Source organism: Elephas maximus, chromosome 23, assembly GCF_024166365.1.
Source record: "Elephas maximus indicus isolate mEleMax1 chromosome 23, mEleMax1 primary haplotype, whole genome shotgun sequence".
NCBI classification, from domain to species: domain Eukaryota; kingdom Metazoa; phylum Chordata; class Mammalia; order Proboscidea; family Elephantidae; genus Elephas; species Elephas maximus.
Window position 1 is genome coordinate 65,488,601 of NC_064841.1, and position 18,151 is coordinate 65,506,751.

Consider the following 18,151-nt stretch of genomic DNA (forward strand, 5'->3'; position numbering starts at 1 on the left):
AATCTATGAGCTGGCTACCATTGTTATCCCTCTTTTATAGATAAGAATATTGAGAATGAGGAAGTTAAGATAGTAAGGCATAGAGATAGGGCTGGAGTTCAGTGTGTTTGACCCCAAAGTATGTAATCAGTGTGCTATAATGCTTCCAATGGGTTGTTGTCAACTGTAGATGTCCTTTTCATGAAACATTATGACAGAAAAGACTAGAAGTGGCCTTGGAAACAAGATTCCAATGATCCTCCTCTCCTAGGAAGTCCAGGGAAGTGGGTTAGTTTAAGGAAGACTTCCTGGAGGAGGTGATAGCTATGCTAGGGTTTGAATGATTAGTAGATATTAGCAAGTCAGACAGAATGTGAGGGCTGAAAGGAAGGAGGCTTCAACTGGGAAAAGATAAGTTTCACATAAGGTAGAGATTGGAGAAGGGTGTGTATGGAGGGAGCTCACTGAAGAGAGTCGTTTGTTCACAGTAAAGTTTTGAATACCCCTCGGCGTGGTGGCACAGTGGTTAAGTGCCCAGCTGCTAACCGAAATGTCAATGGTTTGAACCTACCAGCTGCTCCTCCAAAGAAAGATGTGGTAGTCTGCTTCTGTAAAGATTACAGCCTTGGAAACCCTATAAGGCAGTTCTACTCTGTCCTATGGGGTCGCTATGAGTCAGAATCGACTCCATGGCAGTGGGTAGAGTACATGTTTTATTTACATTTCATTGCCGTTAACGTGGACTTCTAGCTTGCCTCTTAACTTCCCAACTTTCATTATCCATGTCATTTCTGATCATTCTCCTGGATGAAAACTTCTCCTTTATTCTTGCTTTTACCCAGCTCAGTCTGTTGCCTGCTCTTCTAGGTAGCATACATGCTCTCAACAATGATTGCCACAGCTAAAGCAAAGTAGCACCAACGGTGGGAATTTCAAGGCAAACAGGAAAGGTGAGCCGCCTGACAAGTAGGTGGGGAAGGTGTTTGTGGGTAGGTGGGGCCTGATAACAAGATGTGTACCACGTCCAATAGGTAATTATGTACTTTCTTCACTGTATGTTCACAACTTGAAACGTTCAGACATTCAGATATGGTACATACTATCTTCTTTTCCTTCTCATTATTTACTACGAAAGGAGTCTCTGGGTGGCAAAACAGTTAAGTACTCGGCTACTAACTGAAAGGTCGATGGTTTGAACTCACCCAGAGGCGACTAGGTGTTCTGCTTCTGAAAGATCACAGCCCTGAAAACCCTGTGGAGCAGTGCTACTCTGCACACACAGGGTCACCATGATGTATTCAGTTGGGCAAATCTGCAGCAAAAGACCTCCTTAAGGTTAAAAAACAAAGATGTCACCTTGAGGACTAAGGTTCTCCTGACCCAAGCCATGGTATTTTCAATCACCTATATGCATATGAAAGTTAGACAATGAATAAGGAAGACCTAAGAAGAATTGATGCCTTTAAATTATGATGTTGGTGAAGAATATTGGATATAATGTGGACCTCCAGAAGAATAAACAAATTTATCTTGGAAGAAGTATGGCCAAAATGTTCCTTAGAAGCAAGGATGGAGAGACTTCATCTCATGTACTTTGGACATGTTATCAGGAAGGATCAGTCTCTGGAGAAGGACATCATAGGTAAAGTAGAGGGTCATCAATGGGCTCAAACAAAATAACAGTTGTGAGGATGGCACAGGACCAGGCAGTTGTGCATAGGGTTACTATGAATTGGAACTGACTTGAGGGCACCCAACAACTACCACAGAGATATTATGGGGCATTGGTTCAGTGGTAGAATTCTCACCTTTTGTACAGGTTCCATGCAACTCATAAACAGCCACCACCTGTCTGTCAGTGAAGGTTTACATGTTGCTGTGACCTGAACAGGTTTCAGTGGGGCACTGATCACCAAATATTTTCAGCTTTCTGCTTACCAGACACATGGTAGGATTGCTCTTCTCTGTCCCCTGGGAAGTTAGGCATAGCCCATGTGACTTGCTTTGGCCAAAGAAATGTAGGCAGAAGAGACCTTCTGGGTGAAGGATTTTAGCAGCAGTGTGAGTTTGCCTATTCTCCTACCTCAGGGATCACGAAAACATGATGTATGTCAAGGTAAAACCTTCAAGAGCCTGAGTTCCCGAGAAATCAAAATGAGCAAAGTTATCTTGGCAGCCTATGATGGACTTGTAACACAGACAGATGCACATTTGTTGTGTCAAGTCACTGGGATTTTTGGGTTTGTTACTGTAGCATGAGTTAGATTATACTGACTGATATATGTAGGCAGAAGGCCAACAAAAATCTTTGAGTGCCTTGTAAAGGGTTTATATTTTACCCTAAAAGTAATGGAACACAATGGAAAGATTAATACACAGGAAATGACAACATCATGATCTTATTTACGTTTATTGAAAGTCTACTTGGGCAGTGATGTAAAAAATTGATAGGAATGGAGTAAAGATAAAGGCAGGAAGATATCTAAGGAGGTGATGATGATAGTCTATGAGATAATTGGAGCCCTTTTGGTGCAAAGGTTAAGAGCTCAGCTGCTAACCAAAAGATCACAGTTCGAATCCACCAGCCACTCCTTGGAAACCCTATGGGACAGTTCTACTATCCGTCAGAATCAACTCTACAGCAACGGGTTTGATTTGTTTTTGTTTTTTTTTAATGGGATAATTAGGAGCCCTGGTGGTGCAGTGGTTAAATGCTCAGTTGCCAACTGGAAGGTTGGTGGTTCAAATCCACCAGCCTCTCCTCGCAGAGAGATGTGGCAGTCTGCTTCTGTAAAGATTTACGGCCTTGGACACCCTATGGGGACAGTTCTACTCTGTCTTATAGGGTTGCTATGAGTCAGAATTGACTCAATGGCAACAGGTTTGGTTTGGGTTTTATGGTATAACTGATACTTATGAAATAAAATACTTAGGGATAGAGAGAAGATTTGGGAAATGTATAGTAATTAGAACTGAAAAAAATTAGTGATTAATTAAATGTAGAAAGTAAAGGAGAAGCCTAGAATGATTTCCACCTAGGTTTTTACCCGACTAGGTGGATGGCAGTGGGTTATGGGTGGTGGGTGAATGGTGGGCCGTTCACCAAGGCAGGGAGCACAGAAGGAGAAGTCAAGTGTAAGAATCTCTTGGGGCAACAGGAACATGTCCAGGAGGTGGCTGGATATTCTGGCCTGGAGCTCAGGGGAGTGTCCTGGGCTGCTGTTTTAGATTTGAGAACATTTGTTGTTTTTGTTGTTGTTTTTGTCGCTGGCTGTCTTAGTCATCTAGTGCTGCTGTAACAGAAATACCACAAGTGGATGACTTTAACAAAGAGAAATTTATTCTCTCATAGTCTAGGAGGCTAGAAGTCTAAATTCAGGATATCAGCTCCAGGGAAGGCTTTCTCTCTCTGTCAGCTCTGGGGAAAGTCCTTGTCATCAATCTTCCCTGGTCGAGGAGCTTCTTAGCATAGGGACCCAGGATCCAAAGGACATGTTATTCTCCTGGCTTTTATTTCTTAGTGGTATGAGGCCTCCAAGTCTCTCTGCTAGCTCCTCTCTTTTATATCTCAAGAGAGATTAGTTTAAAATGCAACCTAATCTTACAGATTGAGTCCTGCCATATTAAAATAACTGCCCCTAATCCCAGCTCATTAACATTGTGGAAACAGGATTTACAACACACAGGAAAATCACATCAGATGACAAAATGGTGGACAATCACACAATACTGGGAATCACGGCCTAGCCGAGTTGACACACATTTTTGGGGGACACAATTCAAGTCATAGCACTGACTGGTAGTTGTCGTCTAGTCGATTTTCCACTCATAGTGACCCCATGTGACAGAGTAGAACTACCCCATAGAGTTTTCTTGGCTGTAATCTTTATGGGGGCAGATCTCCAGGTCTTTCTTCTCTGTAGTCACTGGGTGGGTTAGAATCGCCAACCTTTCAGTTTGCACCTGAACGCTTGTTGGGCCACCAAGTCTCTTGTAGAGCATTAAAAAAATAAAACAAAAACCTGTTGCTTTCGAGTTGATTCCAACTCATAGTAACTGTATAGGACAGAGTAGAAGTGCCCCATAGGGTTCCCAAGGAGTGCCGGGTGGATTCGCACTGCAAACCTTTTGGTTAGGAGCCAAACTCTTAACCATTACGCCACCAGGGTTTCCTTGTGAGCACTAAAACCAAAAATCAAACCCAGTGCCGTGGAGTCAATTCCGACTACAAGGCAGTAAAAGCTGTATCTGTGCATGAGTCTCTGTAGGGAGAGCATGTGCAATAGAAGGGACAGAGGAGGCTAAGCACAGAACCCCAGGAAGGCCAACATTTGAGGGTCAGGTGAGAAAACACCCCATGATAGAGTATGATATACATCGACCAGAACACCGGTTCTAAAGGAAGAAAGCATAGCGCTAGAATCCAACAGTAGGGAATTTCAGAACGGTGAGTATAGTCAGCAATGCCAAACTGGTCAGTTGGTTGGGAGCTAAGGAATATCTTTCAAGTTTGGCAGACTTTCAAGGTAATTGCTGACCTTCCATGAACAGCTTTAGTAGGCCCTTTAGGGTCAAGAAACAGCAGATTGCATTGATTGAGGAATATAGGATTGGAGCGGAAATGGGTGTAATGAATATAAGCTATTATTTCTAAGAAGGATATCTAAAATGGGAAGAAAAGATGTGTATCGAATAAGATACCCTCAGCAACAAGCAACGGAAAATTCCCAAGTCAAATTGGCTTAAACAATAAAGGAGTTTATTACATTGCTTAACTAGAAGGTCAGAGGTAGGGTGGCTGTAGGGTGGGTTCATTCACCAAGGACCTGGACTCTTTCCATCTCTTTGCTTTGCCATCCTGGATGTGTTGTTCGCCTTGTCTCAGACCAGTTCTCTTTACGGTGTGAAATGGTTCTCTCTGTTCTTGGCATCTTTTTGGAATGACAGCATCTAGAAACAGAAAGGGACCTTTTTCTACGATGTTTCATGTTTAAGAGGAAGGAAACCTTTCCTAAAAACTGCCTAGCAGAGATACTGGTCAAAACTAAGTCACATGCTGTTATGGATGGAATTATGTCCCCCCGCAAAATGTGTGTCTCAACTTGGTTAGGCTATGATTCCCAGTATTGTGTGGTTGTCCTCCATTTTGTGATTGTAATTTGTTGTTGTGAGGACTAGGGTGGGATTGTAACACCACCCTTACTCAGGTTACCTCCCTGATCCAAGGTAAAGGGAGTTTTCCTGGTGTGTGACCTGCACCACCTTTTATCTTTCAAGAGATAAAAACAAAGGGAAGCAAGCAGAGAGTTGGGGACCTCATACTACCAAAAAAGCATTGCCAGGAGCAGAGTGCATCCTTTGGACCCTCGGTCCCTGTGTGAAGGAGCTCCTTGTCTGAGGAAACATTGATGAGAAGGCCAACAGAAAGAGAATGTCTTTCCCTGGAGCTGATGCCCTGAATTTGGACTTGGAACCTACTAGACTGTGCGAAAATAAATTTCTCTTTGGTAAAGCCATTCACTTGTGGTATTTCTGTTATATGCATGCGTACCTATAAACCAATCACTGGCAAGTGGAAGTGTACCAAATTACTACTATGGACCAATCAGAGGTTAACCTTATACAGTCTTCTTTCTCTAAATCACACAAGGAGGTGGGTGGAAGGCTGGGCAATTTGAGGGTTCTGTCGGGAAGAAGTCCCCGGGGGGGGGGAGGGTGCAAACGGTTAATGCTTCTGGCTGCTAACAGAAAAGTTGGAGGTTCAGATCCACCCAGAGGTGCCTTGGAAGAAAGGTCTGGTGATTTACTTCCAAAAAATTAGCCGTTAAACACCCTAAGGAGCACAGTTCTACTCTGAGGCACGTGGGGTCGCCATGAGTCAGAATCTACTCAATGGCAACTTGTATTACTAGCTGGTTGGGAGGAATGGATGTTGGGTAGGTAGGAAGGAAATAGAAGTTCAAGGGAGAATTTTCTTTTTAATACGCGAGAGATTTTAAATTGTATGTTGTTAAGAGTCAGAAGAGAGAGGTTGAAGATAATGGAGAAAAATGATAATATATAGACATGGTCTTTCAAGAGCTAAGAAGAAAATTTAACCCAAAGTACAGGTTGTAATAAACCAGACCAAACCTGTTGCTGTCGTGTTGATTTCGACTGATAGCAACTCTACTGCACAGAGTGGAACTGCCCCACAGGGCTTCCAAGGAGCAGCTGGTGGATTCGAACTGCCAACTTTTCAGTTAGCAGCCATAGCTCTCAACTACCGCACCAGCAGGTCTCCTCAAGTTGTAACAGATAACTTTTTCCCTTGAGCTAAAGAATATTTAATGATGTTAAATATCATAAGCCTCCCCACTCATAGGTTGTCTAATTTTTTGGAGCATCTCGTATTTTCCACCTGTACCCAAGTAAAACAAGTTTTCTATCTATTCTATGCTTAGATTTACTACCTATTTTGTTCCGTTTCTTGTAAATTTTCCTGTTTTCAAGAACTCCCTGATCACTTCTATTTTGAGAATTCCCAAATTTCACAAGTGTTAGTGAGAACTTTTGTAGGTCAATCGATTGTACAAAGTTTAGAAAAAAAAAATTTTTTTGGTGTAAATATTAAAAATGCTTTGCAGGGAAATGGTAAATTATTTTATTTGCTTACTCTTAAAGCATCATATTTTACATAGCATGTCCATAAATTTTCATGTTTAACGTGTTATTTCAATGTTAGGTGGGTAATAATAAATTAAGCAAACAAGTTTGTGTAGCCTAAGTAGTTATATTTGAATCTAAAATTTAAGTCCTGAAACAACTGGTGAAACCAGAGTGATGTCAGAAGGGGGAAAAAGTAACACATAAAAACCAAAAAACCAAACCCATTGCCAAATACCACAAGTGGATGGCCTTAACAAAGAGAAATTTATCCTCTCACAGTCTGGTAGGTTACAAGTCCAAATTCAGGGTGTTAGGTCCGGGGGAGGGCTTTCTCTGTCAGTTCTGGAGGAAGGTCCGTGTCATCAATCTTCACTTGGCTTAGCGGCTTCACACAGGAATCTCATGTCCAAAGGACACGCTCTGCTCCTGGCACCGTTTTCTTGGTGGTATGAGGTCCCCATGTCTCCTTGCGTTATTCTCTCTTTTATGTCTCAAAAGAGATTGGCTTAAGACACTATCTAATCTTGTAGATCTCATCAATATAACTGCCACTAATCCATCTCATTACATCATAATGATAGGATATACAACACATAGGGAAATCACATGAGATGATAAAATGGCAGACCATCATACAATACTGCAAATCGTGACCTAGCCAAGTTGACAGATATTTTGGGGGGACACAATTCAATCCATGACAGAGGTGCCTTCAAAGAAAGGTCTGGCAGTCTAATTCCAAAAAAGCAACATTGAAAACCCTATGAAGCACAGTTCTACTCTGACACACATGGGGTTACTATGGGTCAGAAGTGACTCAGTGGTGACTGGTTACTGATAGTCTTCAAAAAATCAAAGGTACAGAGCTGTTGGAAGCAAAATCTATTTGTGAAATTTGGAGGGCGCTGTAGTACCTTGGGGGCTCTGGTAGTGCAGTGGTTAAGAGCTCGGCTGCTAACCAAAAGGTTGGCAGTTCAAACCCACCAGCTGCTCCTTGGAAACCCTATGGGGCAGTTCTACTCTGACCTATTGGGTCACTATGAGTTGGAATCGATTAGGCGGCAACAGGTACGAGTAGTACCTTGTGATTATTTAAGAATTTTCTCTTGGGTATTTTTGTTCATACTTCTTTCTACTTTTGCCTAGTGTTATGGGTTGAATTATGTTCCCCCAAAATGTGTGTAAGCTTGGCTAGGCCATGATTTCCAGTATTGTGTGGTGGTCCTCCATTTTGTGAGCTGATGTGATTATCTATTTGCTGTAAATCCTAAACTCTATGATATTACCGAGTTGGAATTAAAGGCAGTTATGTTAATGAGGCAGGACACAATCTACAGGACTAGGTTGCATCTTGAGTCAATCTCTTTTGAGATATAAAAGAGAGAATTGGGCAGAGAGAGAAGGGCCCTCATTAACACCAAGCAAGAAGAGCCAGGAGTGAGTCCTTTGGACCTGGGGTCCCTGTGCTGAGAAGCTCCTAGACCAGGGGGAAGACTGATGACAAGAACCTTCCCCCAGAGCCAACAGAGAAAGCCTTCTTGTGGAGCTGGAACCCTGAATTCAGACTTCTAGCCTCCTAGACTGTGAGAGAATAAATTTGTTTGGTAAAGCCATACACTTGCGGTATTTCTGTTACAGCAACACTAGATAACTAAGACACCTAGGATGTCCATCATACGTTGACCTCCTGGCGACATCCCATTTACCTTCAGGACCCACTTAAGGAGCATTTTCATTGTGAAGTCAGCCTTTCCCAAACCCCCAGGTTGGATTAGTCATGCCCTCTTTTGGTCTCCAGTGGACACCATAAGGCTGTTTATCAGTCTTTTCAACCTGTCAATTGCACTTGTAAAAATTTGTTTATAAGTGTAATATTTTCCGTATTGTTCAGATGTCATTTCCTTTATATGTCCTCAGAACCTAACACAGATAAAAGTATTTGTTGAATTTAAGTTCCAAAGTCAATAACCAGAAAACAAATCAAACCTGTTGCTGTCGGGTCGATTCCAACTCATGGTGACCCCATGTGTTACTGAGTAGAAATGCTCCACGGAGTTTTCTTGGCTGTAATCTTTAAGGAAGCAGACCAACAGGACTTTCTTTCACTGTGCTGCTGGGTGAGTTTGGATCACCAACGTTTGTTTGGTAGTTGAGCGCTTAACTATGCCACCCAGGGACCTCCAAATTCAATAGGACTGGAAAATACATGAGAATACTCTAGTACCCATAGAGACCTAGGGACATTAAACTGGGGAAGAAAATACCAAGGGGTGTATGATATCTGTCTTCAAACATCCCAAGGGCTGTCAGATTTCATGCTGCTCCATAAAGCACAATTAAAACTAATGAGCAAGAGTTGGAAGATGATTTTTGCCTCAGTTTGAGAAATAACTTTCTAATAATAAATATCTACAAAGGAAAAGGTTGGCTTAAAAAAATTAGGAGTTCCCCATCAGGCAAGTCTCTAAGCACAGGCTGAACCAGCCTATGACAAAGGTGTTTGAGGAAGGAATTCTTTCCTACATTCAGAGGAACGTTGGGTCAGATGACCTCGTAATGATCTCTGGACCTTGAAGATTCTGAGTGGTGTTTAAGTGTAATTTTCCAAAAGTTAAAAATATGACTCCTGTAATTATAGTATGAAGAAGTATCAAAGATTTCATTCAACTTTCTAAGGAGGGAACTAGTAAAATGGTAAAATCAGTTTAAACGAGAATCCACTTGGGTTCCAGTTGGAACAGGAATTTTTCCAACCGGTAAAGACATTCTGATATGAGTTTACTGTTTGAAACAAAACTGGTTAATATATTGCTGTTGTTGGGTGTCTTTGAGTTGATTCGAACTCATAGCAACTCCATGTGGTACAGTAGAACTGTCTGATTGAGTTTTTTTAGGTTGTAATCTTTACAGGAGCAGATCACCAGCTCTTTCTCCCAGAGCCACGGGGCTCATTTGAACCACCAACCTTTAGGTGACTTCATTACTGAGCTAAAAGAGTGTTGGAGGCCACACTGTCAGGGCTTCTCCAGTCTCTGTCAGATCAGTAAATCCGGTCTTTGTGTGTGTGTGTGTGTGTGTGTGTGAGTTAGGACTTTGTTCTATGTTTTTTCCATCTCTGTCTGGGACCCTCTACTGTGATCCGTGTCAGAGCAGTCGGTGGTGGTAAGTAGCCAGGCACCATCTAGTTGTGCTGGACTCAGTCTGGTGGACGCTGTGGTAGTTGTGTTCCCGTAGTCCTTTGGACTAATTGTTCCCTGGTGCCTTTGGTTTTCTTCATTCTCCCTTGCTCCAGGCAGAGTGAGACCAGTAGAGTATCCCATACGGCTGCTCACAAGCTTTTAAGACCCCAGATGCTGCTCACCAAAGTAGGATGTAGAACATTTCTTTATATACTATGACATGCCAGTTTTGCTAGATGTTCCCTGAGGCCATGGTCCCCAACCCTCAAACCAGTAATTCTGTCCCTCAGGGAGTCTGGATGTCTGTATCGTTCCAGCATTAGTGTATGTGCTGTCAAAGCGAGCACACCACCTTTTGTCGTTGTTGTTATTTCCAAGCTTTAAATATTTTTTCTTTGCAGTGACAGTCTCTAGTTTTCCTAGGCTATTTCCACCAACTTCTTCTGCACAAAAACTTGAGTTTTAGTCATCTAGCTGGGTCTGGTGCTAATGGCATGCTGTGAAGGAAAGATATCGAGTACGTTTCTAAGAAAAAATGTGAGGTATACGTCAAATAAGAATACTTGAATGTAATGATACAAAAGACTTAAGTTCCAGCCACAGGTCTGTAGGCACCCAGTTACTATTTTGGGTGAAATCATCCTCATGAGCTGTTTGAGTGTGTAGCATTTCCCTGGAATTATTACCTCAGGGGAGTTCATACTTGGCACGCATGAAAATGTTGTTGTTGTTGTGTGCTGTTGAGTCAATTCTGACTCGGAAGAGCAGCTGGTGGATTCAAACTGCTGACCTTTTGGTTAGCAGCTGAATTCTTAACCACTGCCACCAGGGTTTCCACATCTATAGGTATCCACATCAAAAAAGCAAACCCATTGCCACTGAGTTAATTCCGACTCATAGTGACCCTATAGGACAGAGTAGAACTGCCCCACAGGGTTTCCAAGGCTGTAATATCTGTGGACGCTGACTGCCACATCTTCCTCCTGAGTAGTGGCTGGTGGGTTCCAACTACCAACTTTTCAGTTAGCAGCCCAGCACTTTAACTACTATACCACCAGGGCTCCTTCCACAGGTATAGGGGTTAGGATTTAGAATGCATATGTTTTGGAGACACAGTTCAATCCATTACAAATGGGAATTTAAGATTTTAAAGGAGACATTACCAAGGCTTCTCTAGGTTGGGCTTGGAAGCAAGTCTCCTTAGAGCAGATAGAATTTTTTTTTTTTGATTGGGGGTTTGTGTGTGAGGAAGTGGGGGGTGGGAGCATCACTTCGAAGTTCCCCCTTAGTAATGCAAATGTGGTCTGAGTAGGGATCCATTGCCCAGGGGAAGATTATACGGTAATTTAACAGGATAGATACTTTTTGACTAGAACTTGTTCCAGGCACCCTGGAAGGCAGAGATGTTTACTGACTTAGGAGGTGTGTGAATTTGAGAGGAATGTGATGGAGACCCAAATTCCACCCTTTCTTTATTGAGATTTAATGTTAGTAGACTCTTTCTAAGGAGCCCTGATGACACAGTGGTTAAGTACTTGGCTGCTAACTGAAAGGTTGACGGGAGAAAGATGTGGCAATCTGCTTCCCTAAAGACTAAAACCCAAAACAGAGCCTTGGAAACCCTGTGGGGCAATCCTACTCTGAGTCAGAATCAATTTGATGGCAACAGGTTTAGGTTTTTTTTTTGGTTTTTTACTCTTTCTGATGAATCAATATGGCCCCAACTCAACCCAGCTGAAGACCACGGATGGGAAAGGGCACCAAGGACTGGACGGAGAACTCATTTTTATATATTTACCTATATTGGGTATAAAAAACCCAAGAATTTGAGGCCTTCTTAAATCCAGCTGTTTTGGCAGACAGTCGTGCTGGGACACTCAGTAAGGTGCAACTTGTTAGTTGCCCTTGAGTTGGCTCCTACTCATGGCAACCCCATGTACAACAAAATGAAACATTGCCCAGTCTTGCACTATCTTCACCATCATTGGAATGCTTGAGTCTGTTGTGGCCACTGTGTATTTTGTCTGCCTCCCAACCCAGAGGGCTCACCTTCTGCACTATTTCAGATAATATTCTGTTGTGATTCATAAAGTTTCCATCGGCTAATTTTCAGAAGTAGATTGCCAGGCCATTCTTTCTAGTTGCTCTTAGTCTAGAAGTTCCACTGAAACCTGCCCACCACGGGAACCCTGCTGGTATTTGAAATACTGGTGGCAGAGCTTCCAGCATCATAGCAACACACAAGCCACCACAACATGACAAACTGACAGATGGGTGGTAGAAGATTGAACTAGATATCGAATGTTAAGGTCCAAGTATGAGGCACTACTGTGCTGAGACCAGGAAGATATAACTGCCAACTGGGCATCCAGTGGGCACTGAGGCACCAAAGCTAGGTATTGGGGCTTGATCAGCAAACTCTGGTTTCCTTCTGCCAGGTATTTGAAGGCAGGATTGACTCTCTCAGGACTAAGTAATTGAGCTTTGAATTTGTGGCACTGAGATGTTAAATGTAAGGAAGCTTTCAATAAGGAGACAATGAAATCTCTGATAATTACAGCAGGTGAGGACTCAAGCAAAAAAAATTCGAAAAATAAAAGTGATCTGACTTCAGTTGTACACCAGCCCGATAAAATGACTCTACTGGTTACAAATGAGTCACTCAGAGACATTTTTCCCTGATTTTCTTCCTGAATACAAGTCATCCCACCGATAAGTAAATCTTTGTTCTTCTCTTGATATGAAAACTCTGGCTTTCTGCCTAGAATTGCGTTGATCTTATTTCTGGAAAAACATTTAAGAGAATTGGGTGGAATGATCTCGTTCAGAACAGACGATGCCATAAGCTCTGTTTTTTGTTTTGTTTTGTTGTCGTTTGGCAAAACCACTTTGTATTTTTCTTAATGGTATTTATTTTATAAAATGCTAGGATGCTGTCATCTTTCTCAGGTGGTTGATATACAGAAGGCGTAGGTATAATCTTAACTTGTTGTAAACTCTGCTGTTATTGCTGTTTTGGTAGCTGTTTTCAAAATTAGCTTTATATTAAAAAATACGTCTTAGTTATTGTAGAATTTTTAAATAAAGTGGAAAAAGAGAAAACTCTACAAATTCCACTGTTGTTGGAATTGAATAAGGTTCTTGCCTCTCACTGGTCAAGAATGAGCAGGTAAGGCACAAAGAGTTTTCCACATGAGCAAAGCTTTATTGAAGAGGCTTGCAAGTGGAGACTAGTCAGGCCTAAGCTACGTTTACCCCCGTCTCACAGAACAAAAGACTTGCTTGGATTTTGAAAAGTTCTTGGGTGGGGAAAAGATCCATGTTTATTCATAGCCTTAGGCGGGGATATATTAACTACGGTGTACGCGCAGCAGCTTTCTAAGATGACTCCTGTCCCAGAGGCCTCTGGGATTCGTAGCAAGACCTATTATGGGTTGTCACGCCTGCCCAGTCTCTCGCTCCCCAAGTTCGATTCTCCAGCTGCGGCTGCAGCTGCAGCCCCTCACTATCCCTGGTGAAAGGTCACACAGTGGTCAGAGGTGGATGTTCCATGCATGTCCCTGGGGCTAGTTTTATCCAGAGGCTTCTGAAAGACAACTTTAAAGAAGTTCGTGGGCTGTTTTCTGATACCCTGCCCCATTGTTCCAGGGAATGGCTTTGTTTCTGCACCCTGGCCAATTTCCTGTTATTTTGTTACTTTAATTTGTCTATGTGAATTGCACATTTGGGGGCCCCCTCTGTTCCCTGTCTTACTACTTCCGAGTGATGACCATGTTGGTGCATGTTGAAAGACTGAATAAACAAATCAAAAATGGCCAGACCATGTATAAAAATAGAACTCTGACCCTCAACCTGCAGCATCCAGCCCAGGAAGTCAAACGATAGTCCATGTAACAATGGGCCTAGAATGGCCAGGACTTGATTAATCAATGCTTCTTTAATTTTTGTCCCCATTTTCAACTTACGACCAACTGGAGAAATACAAATATCCTCACCTAACCAATCAAATGGAGTCCCTGGGAGGTTCACATGGTTAACCAAAATGTTGGAGGTTCGAGTCCACCCAGAGGTGCCTTGGAAGAAAGGCCTGGTGCTTTATTTCTGAAAAATCAGCCACTGGAGACCGTATGGAGCACAGATCTACCCTGACACGTATGGGTTGTCATGAGTTGGAATCGACTCTACAGCAACTTTGTTTTTTTTTAAACAATCACATAAAATGGTTCTCCAGCTTTCTCATGCCAACAGCCTCAATCAAGGTATACCTGAAGCTTTCTTTTTTCCACTATAAAGCTTTCCCACCATCCTGCCTGCTTCTGAGTTTCTCCCAACTCTAAGTACAGGTGGCTATAGCAAGCTCTGACTAAATAGCCTTTGGTTATTCCTATTTGGGCTTCTTTGTCTATTTTTACAGTTAATTTAGAGGTTCTACAGAGACGTGGTCTGCAATACCCATCACCATGGACCCCGGCCTTCAACCAGGTGCGGAATGCACAGAGCATCCCCTCCCACCTGCCTGCTGCTCCTGGCTCGTGGAGTCCATGTCCACGTGGTAAGTTAGCACAGGGTCTAAGCTCCGCTCTCTGCGTTGAGTTCCTCTGTTCTTTATTTGCTGTCTGGCACCCAGGTTGTGTTATTGGTTCCTGTTCGGCATCCTTGGTGGACTCAGACCATTCCTTTTCATCATTGTGTGCTGTCTTTTATGTTTCTGTTTTGTGTTGTGCTGTCTCAAAGTGTTGTTTGTCAGAAGAAGAAGAATCACATGGTAGGACAGGAATAGGCCCTGTAAGCCTGTGGTTCCAGCAGGCCTCCCAGACCTGAGAGTTTGCGGTTCTAGCTAGACCAGCATCCGCTTGGACAAACTTTGCTGTGTGTCCTGTATAAAACTGGATGAGGTTCTCCTTCCATCTCTATACTTTGTCCAGAGAAAATGTTTTTCCATAAGACATTTGAAGCATTTGGCTTTGATCCAGAAAGAGCATTCTCTCTGGTTTTCCGCCCGCCTGAGGGCAAAGATCGTCAGGTTTGGGAACCAAGACGTGAGGTGCATAAGCGTTACATTTCCACCAACCAGCTTTCATGGCATCAGCTTAGTTTAATCCTCTTTTCTTGCAGAAAAAATGCCTGCTTCTTATTTGTGCTCTTGTTATAGTCCTGATTCTTGCACCTGCCTTTCTAAATGGCATAACTTTACCAAAGGTGATTTGAGCCTTCCGTGGCCACTCTGGGGAACATTTTGACTTGAACAAAGCTGTTCATTTGAGAGGTGCCTTATTTTTTTTTTTTTTTAGAAAGAAGGAAACCCTGGTGGCATAGTGGTTAAGTGTTACGGCTGCTAACCAAAAGGTTGGCAGTTTGAACCCACCAGGCGCCCCTTGGAGACTCTACTGGGCAGTTCTACTCTGTCCTATAGGGTCGCTATGAGTCGGAATCCACTGGACGGCAGTGGGTTTGGTTTTTGGTTTTAGAAAAGGAAGGGAATAAAATTTCTCAGGCCCACTTGGGCAGCATTTTTTGACTGGTGTGCAGCGTCCTCAAAACGAAATACTGAACCAAAAATTGCTTCATTAAGAGATTTTTTTGGCCAAAGCTAATGAGAAATTCAACCAACTTAAGCAACAACAAACTGGACTCATTTTCCAAGTAAATCCTTCCCCCCTTTCTGTCCTCCACCTGCCTCCCTGGATCCGACTCTCCCTCTTCCCCTAATCCTTCTCATCCCTCTGCTTCTGCACCTGCACTGACTCCTCCCTCTTCTTGCCCTTGTCCACGTCTCCTTCCTTTTCCTAACAACTCTCCTAAAACCCAAAAGGCCAGTTGCCTCTAAAGATCCACCTCTCATGAGCCAGGTATGGGTGCAACTGTATAATTTAAGGCTTAGATTGAATGAGGGGCTATAATTAAAGACCTTCCTAAACCAAAACAAGACCAACAAATACTCACAGAAGAATTTAGAATTGTTTTGGGTGCATATGACCCAGGGTTACCTGATTCTCTATCAGCTTGTAACACACCTTGGTTGGAACCTCAAATGCTAAATCCTGGGTGGCAAAAGCTGGTTAGACTGACCCAGAAAGGGACCTATTGTGAAATTGTTATAGGAGAGAATAACCTCGGTTCTTGTCTTCAGTGTAGGAAGGAATTCAAACACTGAGACAAACAGTGTCAAGCGAGCAGAGGTTTATTAGCAAGCAGAGGGTTAGTAGAGAAATTACGCTTGACTAGGGAGTGTCAAGCGGACTACTCAGGTATAGAGAGAATCTGAGAGCCCTGATAGTCGTTTTCTTAGGGTTTTGTACCCTTCTTGTCTCTTATCTCTCCCTATTAATGCCTACCAGCCAAGACAGGGACCTCTACAGAGATTATTTCCTTGGCTTAAGGTTTAATTACCAAGTTAGGGACCTTATCAAGTTAGGGACTTTATCAAGTTAGGGACCCCTATAGGAATCATTTTCTTGGCTTAAAGTTTAACTATGTAGGGACCACCTTATTGAGGAATGTCACCACCCTGTGTCTCTTCTTCTTCCTGAGTGTAAGCTCTCCCCCTCCTCCTCATATAGGGACCATTTCTTTTCTTTCTTCCTTGAGTGTAAGCTTTCTCCCTCCCCCTTACAAAATGGTCTCTCTTTCCCCAATAAATCTGTGGACCAAAAAAAGGCCAGAAAGGTAGGTCAAAGTCTCTTAAAATCCATGCCTGAAACATTTCCAATATGAATTTGACTTCCAATAAAAATTAATTGGACCATAATTCAACCATGTAAACAAAAGAAAAAATGAAAGCATAAGAGATTTTCAGGATAGACTAGAGAACACCTTCCAGTAACATTTGGTAGTTATAGAAGATGCTGTTGTTAACGACAGGCCTTTCATCTCATTTTGTCAGTGGAGTTAAGCCCGAAATTGGAGACTTAATTCAAAAACAGAAATTAGAGTGGGAAATAGCCCCTTTATCTGAACTATAACACCTGGCAGAATGTTTTAAAAGGGCTCCTTCCTAGGAGTAAGCAGGCAAGTGGTAGGTATTTCAAATAACCTGCAGATTTTCCCTATCTCCCAGCCCTTAACCATAAGTCTTCACTAAAAAACATTGCTTTCTGCTCTGTGATACAACCCCTGCAAATTTAACGGGTAGAGCCTTACTTTGCAAACGGAGTTGTACTATTAAATCCATACCAGAGGGACCACTTCTTGAGGTTCCAGAGGACTTCTCTATTCATAATCACTTTGCCTCTGCTTTGGGTATACCTCACTCTTCTGCATTATATTTGATGCATACCCCAGATAAGCATTTTGACACTATACCCTCTCACAGATGTCGTGCCTTGAGGAGCCTAAACCACATGGAAGATTCATGAGGCTGACACCTTCCTAGTGAGTTCCCCAAATGACAGCCAGCATCTTCTGCCATCCATGAGAGCAAGCCATCTTGGGCTTTCCTATCCACATGAGCTCCTAGATGTCTTCAGACTCAGATGACATTACATAGAGCAAAGAAAGACCCAGGTAAGCCTAGAATTAGAGTGGTTTGGTAGAAAGCAATACATGGCTGAAAGAGTTGCCCAGCTACTGGGTTTACCCTTTACATCATCTCAACATCTCCCTCTTTCTCTGGCTCTTCAACCATCCTCTCTCCATCTCTTGTCCCCCTCTCTGCCATTTCCATCACATCTCCTCCTTTCAGGGGCCAGACTAAACAAATGCCTTCTCTGGTCTCATTTAACAGATTTTTATGTACCATGAAAACTTTATGCTTGCTAATTCAGGTTCTCAGTGGGCAGGGAATAGGAATGGGGTATGGGACGTACCTTCTACCTCAAGAATTTATTAAGGAAGGCGTTCTTCCCAATAAAGTCAGGGCTGTCTCTAAGGGGAATTTGGATGACTCATGTTTTCCATACCTATGAATCATGCCTTTGCTACAATCATTGCTTCTTCTACATTCACAGCTGGAACAGCTTCTCTTTCTAGTCCTTCTACTTTTCCTTCCTCTCTCCCTTCTCTTTCTTCCTTTTTCTCCTCCTTTGCCTGCTTATCCTTCTACCCTTCAATCCTTTGTACACTTGAAGAAATACATCTTTCAGTGATGAGATACCCAGTCATTCTTTTCAGGCCAATCACTGTTCCAATTCCCAAAATTACCACCCCACAGAACTGCACATCAGAGCCCAGAAATAAGTGTTAGATAACGATGGAAATGAATTAATCACTTCATCCACACATTTGTGAAGTATCTGTTTTCTGCAAGGCACAGAGCTAGGCAATGAGGAAGAAATAAAAGATATGGGATGCCAGTTCACCCTTTATTTAGTCTCCTATTTTTGTTCTCAGCACCTTACATGCATAGC